Here is a 7,152-nt window from a genome sequence, read left to right on the forward strand (position 1 = left end):
CTATTGAAACAAAACGTGATGCTGGAATTATCATACTATGGGATCGTCCATAAATTACGCAACACAAAATATTTTTAAAAAGCAGGAGTAGAAGATAATAAGCTTTTTTACGCGGCGATTTTCATTAAACTTAATGGGCTATTTTTTATTTTATTTTTTTTAAATTAAGTCTCTGCAAGGGAAAACTTTTGATCTTTTTTGTCGTGTTTATTGTGAAAGTTTGCGTTACGTAATTTAAGGACGATCCAATGTGTAATGACATCCTATTTTAGCTTTTCTTTACTTCTGGAGCACTCTCTTAGTTAAAATTATAGGTTTCTACAAATAAAAGGACTTCCGTAAGGTCAATGTGTCCTAAAAATGAAAACGTTAGCGATGTTCCTAGCCGAAGAACAAGATACAGTTGTAAAGAAAGCCAGTATTTATGCTTTGAAGATATGCCAAATATACAATATCGCAACAGAAAAAAGAGTTTGCCGACAAAAGAAAATGCCGGATGTAAAACCTGAGATGCTTGCTTGACAAGAACAGTACAAAGCTGTGGATAGGCTGCGAGCAGAAATTGTGAACCGCTCATCTAAGCTGCAAGAACTTAAGAAAAAAAAAATTTCTTTCTTAAAAACTGCAGTATGGCTAAGTGGAGAAAATAATGAATTCATCAAACGTCAGATTGAGCATATGTGCAAAACTTACAATGAGCATATGTGCAAAACTTACAATCATCTTTGACGTTATATGACAGTGCTCCAAACAAACCTCAAGATAGATCCGCAAGAGTTAAAGAATTGAAGTGCTTTAGAGGTCCTGTCTTAGATTCTCAAATAGCACTTGCAAGAGAGTGTACCTAATATTTTTGTGGTCATCAGAATAAACAACAGCTGTATCATTAGCAAGCTGTGAAAGGAGCTTCTTAAAGCTAAAATTGATAAAAAGCGCACAACGATGGGACAAGAACACTTATCTAATTTAGCCAATTTATCTATTAAAAATAAAATCTCTTCCGAAATTAACTTTGATTAAGTTATTGACAAGTTTGCATTACTGAAAGCTAGAAAAGGGAAAATACGTTAACTGTTAGCCATTTCAGCGGTCCCTACAACTTAAATAGATGTACCTTATAAAAAGTATTTTTTTATTACGCAGATCAATATTTATTTTGCAAGTATGATAGCTTAGTATATTCATATGTTAAATTGTTTGGTAGATACCTCAATATCTGAAAGTACCGCGTGATTCTCTGTTTTTGTATGTGTAAATATACAAGAGAAATATAATTATTATTTTCTATAATTAGTATTTTCTTTTATTTACACAAATAGTATATATAAATAAAATATACTGTATATTACTGCAAAACACAAGACTTACTGGCACCGGATCTAAAACATACAAGAAAAGCTCCTATGGGAATAAATGGGCACAATATTTATTTTTGGCCCCGGGCGCAAAGTTCCTCGCCACGACATTGCCTCTGTTGCGAAATACTGTTCCGATTTCCATTCAACGTAAAGAATTATTCAAAATAAATTAACTTTTTAATTAAACACATTTTTTTATAAAATATAGACGTTTTTCTATAATGTTATAAACAATTTGTTTCGATAATATTATATAATACCATGACACCATTAATTTCTATTAAGGATGTTTTTTTTATGAAATATTTTGTTCCAAAATACTGTTCTGATTTGTTAAAAATGAATTATAAACTTAATATTTAATAACATTACATAGTTTTTAGAGGAAAAAAGAAAATAGTAACAGCTTTTTAAAAGTTCTCATCCAGTTATAAATTATTTAATAGTAGTAAAAACAACTTTGTTTAAATACTTTATGCTCAATAGATGACTTTTTTGTTTTAAATTCTGTAACAAATATAGTCAGGTGTTTATGTTATGGCGTTTTTATTGAATTTTTCTACTGCAGTTATAATATATTTTGAATTTAGAAACAGCTGACATAATTTATGTTACTTTAAAAATTTGCAACTAAGTTTTCGCAAGATGGATAAAAGAGAAACACGTGAACTTACAAACGGGCAACGTAGAGTAATTTACGATGAGTTGTTATCCCAAAGCATTAATGGAAAATTAAAAAAAGGTTTAATTAAAAATACTGCTGAAAAAATTAGTCTTTGCACTATAACAATCAGTAACCTTTGGCATCGTGAACAAGAAAGTATGCCATCAAGAGTGTGCTCCAAAAAAAAAAGGGAAGATGTGGACGAAAAAAAAGAAAAATCATCAACTGAAAGGAAGAATCAGTAAAATTCCTTTAAACAAGCGTAAAACCATTTGATCATTGGCAGGATCATTAAATATTCCAACAACAACCTTTATCGTTGACTTAAAACTGATGATCTGAGAGCGTGCACGTTAGCTTTGAAACCTTTTCAACAGATCAAAATAGAAAGCATCGTATTGAATTTATTCTTTTTCACAATTTTTTGAAAATGGTACAATTCATTTTGTAAATATGCTCAACACGATTCATGTAGATGTAAAATGGTTCTATTTGACCGAAAAATAAGGACGGTACTACTTGGAGATTGATAAACCTGAACCCCATCGACATGTAAAATCAAAGAGTTTTACCATAACAATTATGTTCCTAGCCGCCGTTGCGAGACCAAGATTTGACCAAGATACAAATTAATGGTTTGCTGGAAAGATTGGCATTTGGCCATTTGTAAAGAAAGAGCCCGAGAAGAGAAACAGTAACAATCAAAGTAAGGGAACACTAGTTACTACTCCAATTGTTGTAGATAAATTTGAGTATCGCAACATGCTTTTAGATAATGTTTTACCAGCCATACATTCAAAATGGCCAGGAAATCATATTGAAAAGAGTCAAACTATTTTTATACAATAGGACAATGCAAAACCGCATATAGTCATTGATGATTCAGAATTTACGGTGAACGCGTCTCAGGACGAGTTTGATATTCGTTTAATTTGTCAGCCATCAAACAGTCCATATTTGAATATTCTAGATTTAGGATAATTTAGAGCACTAAAAGTAAATATTTTAGTAACAGCTCCTCCAATGTTGACGAGATAATCAACCTTGTACATGAAACGTTTGACAAAGTGGAAGGTGGTACACTTAATAAAGTTTTTTTATCGCTTTAAGATTTTATGTCAGAAATACTAAAGGTCAATAGGAAAAAATGCCACAAACAACCTCATATTAAAAAGAATCGATTAATTAACCAAGGAAACTTGCAAATTTCTTTTTTTTTCGAACAAAGTGTTCTTAGAAAACCCCTTAAATTTTTACTGCAATAAATAATCTGAATTTTTGATTTAGTTTATTATAATTTTATATATAAGCACGAATTGATAAATAAGTATACAAAAATAATATAGGATAGCCTAGTTTTGATTTTTTGTGGTATGTAGCTACGCAGTTGTGTGAATATGCACATTAGGATGGGTTATACCTTAAAATTTTGGATATGGGAGCGCGCACAATATTTTTTTATGCATTAGGATATTAGAAGAGAAGTGATTAATTTTTTTCTTAAAAAGTTCATCTAGTGAAGGCGCAGGACGTTTGAAAAATGTTAGTTTTTCTAAAAACTCATAAAAATGGCACTTTTCTGCCTTTTTTTAAAATGCTTATAGGAATGCAATCATTAAAAAACAATTAGACAATATAGACATAAAAATAAGACAAAACCCATGGTGCTACTTTACTTAAGGCCATACAAACACGGTAGAGGTAAGAAAAGTTGTCTACCGTTATGGATTATACAAGAAAAAAAATATCACATTAAAATTTTGCATTTATAGAAACTCTGTGACACGCGGTGTGAAGCAAAAATACGTAGTGTCAAAGCCGTTCGTTATCAAGTTGGTGATTTACGTGATGCTTTATTTGCATGAAGCGATAACACTAGCAGAGCAATTGAAACATTTTAGCTTTCATGTCTTTCTAATTGTCTGGTATGACGTTCTTTTTCAAGTCAATATTGTTATTAAAACTCTACCAGAAAAAAACATGGATATCACTCAATGTGTTAAATTAGTAAAAAGCTGTTGTTTATTTTAAGAAAACTACAGAAAACGTGGTTTTAAAGATGCAATTATAAAAGCAATGGATTTGGCTGTAGAATTACATGTAGACCTGTTTTTTAACCTTCACAGTTGCAAACTTCACAGTTTGCAAAAACAAAAAAAATTCGTCAAAATAACATTTTACTTGTATTATTTTTTTCTAGACTTACTGTAAGTTTCTTTGAAGAGCTAAACACGATTTGAAAATTTAAATTCTCAAATCATGTTTAGTTCTTCAAAGAAACTGTGAACCGGTAAAATGCAAACTTTTTTGCGAACCATGATTTTATTGGTAGTTGATGATGTAACATTTTTTTAGCCGTTTTTTTTGCTATAATCATGACTAAACACTGCCATAACCAAAACCCTCTGTCCTTGAATACACATTTTGCTGCGTGTCCCTGAAAGGCCGTTTTCCACAAGACGAAATATTCGTGCGAAGCGAATTTTTTCGTCGATAAGCATGCGCAGATAAAACTTTTCTGGCAATTATGCTGTACGCTTCTGCGAAAAAAAAGTCGGATTCATTTCGGTTTTTTGCGAATCGCCATAAGCAAAAACCAGTCAACGTTTTAATATAATATCACGTGGTGTCGACAGTAAAAAAAACGAAAGCACGTTGTTTTTAAAGTGGCAAAGAAACAAAGTTCTTAACCTGGCGTACTTATTGATTTTTTATGAAATCAATCTGAACATTATCAAGCATTAAAAAATTCATCAAATAAGACGCTACTTTTTTTTCGTTGACAACAAGTAAAATGGCAGTAATAAGTTTACGCTGTATGTTTCACTAAAAGCAGTTTTAAAAGTACTTTTTTAGCATACTTTCTGGTTTGAAAAGCACGTGGAAATTTTCTTTTCATGCATTAATTTTAACGTTTTTGTCTTTGTATGTAAGTTGTGATATGTAATATAATATTACATATCACATAAAATGTGATTTTGTAATTTAATAATTTAATGTAAGGTTTTTTTTATAAGAAAGTATAAGAAAATAAATGCTAAACTCTGATGTGAACATTTCTGTTAAAAAGCTGTTACTGCAAGAACAAACAGCAGGTTTAATTACATGTAGGGTTTTTCATAGAAAGGTTTATCTTCGTGTGACCACTTGAAGATAAACCTTTTTATGAAGTGTAACTTTCGGAATTGACAGTGTACAAATTTACATTTCTAAATTCTCGATTTAAATCTTGCTCCTTATTTGATGAATTTACTAATGGTTGCCAATGTTCAGAGTGAGTTCATAAAAAATCAATAAGAACGCCAGGTTTAGAACTTTGTTTTCTTGCCATTTTATAAAACAACGTGCTTTCAATTTTTTTTCTGTTGGCATCACGTGATATTATATTCAAAACTTGATTTGTTTTCGCTTATGGGCGATTCGCAAAAACTCGAAATGAATCCGACTTTTTTTTTTTCACCGTAGCGAAACGCAGAATCAGTATATAACTGCCAGAAGAGTTTTATCTGCGCACCCTTATCGACGAAAAAATTTGCTTCGCGCAAATATTTCGTCTTGTGGAAAACGGCCTTAAAAGAAAGTAAGTGGAAATCAAAAATCGTCAAGCGAAAAACTTCGCTTCGCGTGAATATTTCGTCTTGTCGAAAGCGTCCTTTACCAGCTAATTTGTAAAATTTTCAGGGGCGACAGGAAAAATTCTGCAATTGGGCGGCAAGAAGGCTAAGGCTGGCACTGCACCAGCCAGCTTTTAAAAAATCATTATAGAAATACAAAAAATTCAATTTTATTAGTAATGCATTCATAAAAATAATGCAAATGGCCAGTATGGGGATCGAACCCACGACATTCGCGTTATTAGCACGACGCTCTAACCAACTGAGCTAACCGGCCGCTTACATATTAAAAATTTTAAATAAATATTAACAGCTTTCTTAGGCTTTACTTAGGCTGTTAAAGTCTGCATTTTTCGAAAACGTCAATTTCTATCTAAAAATTTCTAAATTAAAAAAAAAGTTCTTTTTAAAAAAAAGGTAAGTTAATAGCATTATTATATACATATATGTTTATATTTATTGTTATGTTTCAGTTGATGTTTTGCAAAAAAAGTTAAAAAACCTAAAAAATATTTAAAAAAAATGCATCGACAAACGTAACAAGATGACCAAATCAGGTGCTGGCGCAACAACCTTACCTAAATGCAAATATTACGACGAAATGATGTTTTTAAATGATTAGAACAGCAATGTCTCAACTCAAAGCAATTTTGAGGTAGAAGAAGCTATAACTGAGAATGATATGGAAAATCAGATAACAACTCAGATTGCTGTAAAAACAAAAAAGAGAAAAATTATCTTCTTAGAAATTTAAAACTTTGATACTGAGTTGAAAAAAGTTATGAATGATAGTCAATGTGAAGATACTTTGTATTGCCAAAGCTTAGTACCAATATTGAAAACTTAAAAAAAACCGCTTAAAAAAAAAAGAATAGCTGAAAATCTCAGTTGTTGTACGAGCTTTGAGTTTGATGAGAAATACGAATAAAAATTTATTTTTGTTGTTATTTGTTTTATAAACAAAGTTAAATATTGTTTTCATATTTAAAAATTTTAGTCCTTTTGAAAAGAGGTGTTGTTTATTAATGTACATTGCAAATCAACAGCCCCATCCGTGCTAAAATATTTTTTAAGTTTGTTTCTAATTTTTCGAGCATCTTTAGAATGATTATTACATGCAGAACTTGAAATACCTTGTAATCCTTGCACATCACCAATTTCCCCTCTCCATTCACCAGGTATTAATTCATTTTGACGATCCTGATCAATATAAGTATTTGGACAGTAATCATAATTAAGATTCTCTTTCCTTTTTGACATTAAAAAATTGTGAAGTGCTGCAACCGCTTTTGTTATAAGTACAACTTTTTTTATTTAAGCAATAATAGGTCTTCTGAAAATCCGAAATTGAGATGCAGCTATACCAAATGCATTTTCAACTGTTTTCCTGGCACGCGACAATCTGTAATTAAATATGCGTTGCTAGTACAAAAGATTTGAAGATGGATAAGGCTTCATCATGTGAGGCTTTAAAGCAAATGCATTATCTCCAACAAACACATAACGCAATATTATT

The 7,152-nt window shown here is 31.0% G+C and overlaps 1 non-coding gene across 1 annotated transcript; it reads right to left on the reverse strand.

Moving 5' to 3' along the window:
* Positions 1-5,839: 5,839 nt before the first annotated feature.
* Positions 5,840-5,913, reverse strand: trnai-aau (transfer RNA isoleucine (anticodon AAU)). The gene has a single exon. It is a non-coding gene; the product is annotated as a tRNA-Ile (tRNA).
* Between the last annotated feature and the right edge of the window lie 1,239 nt (positions 5,914-7,152).

This window comes from Hydra vulgaris, chromosome 13 (genome assembly GCF_038396675.1).
Source record: "Hydra vulgaris chromosome 13, alternate assembly HydraT2T_AEP".
Classification (NCBI taxonomy): Eukaryota; Metazoa; Cnidaria; class Hydrozoa; order Anthoathecata; family Hydridae; genus Hydra; species Hydra vulgaris.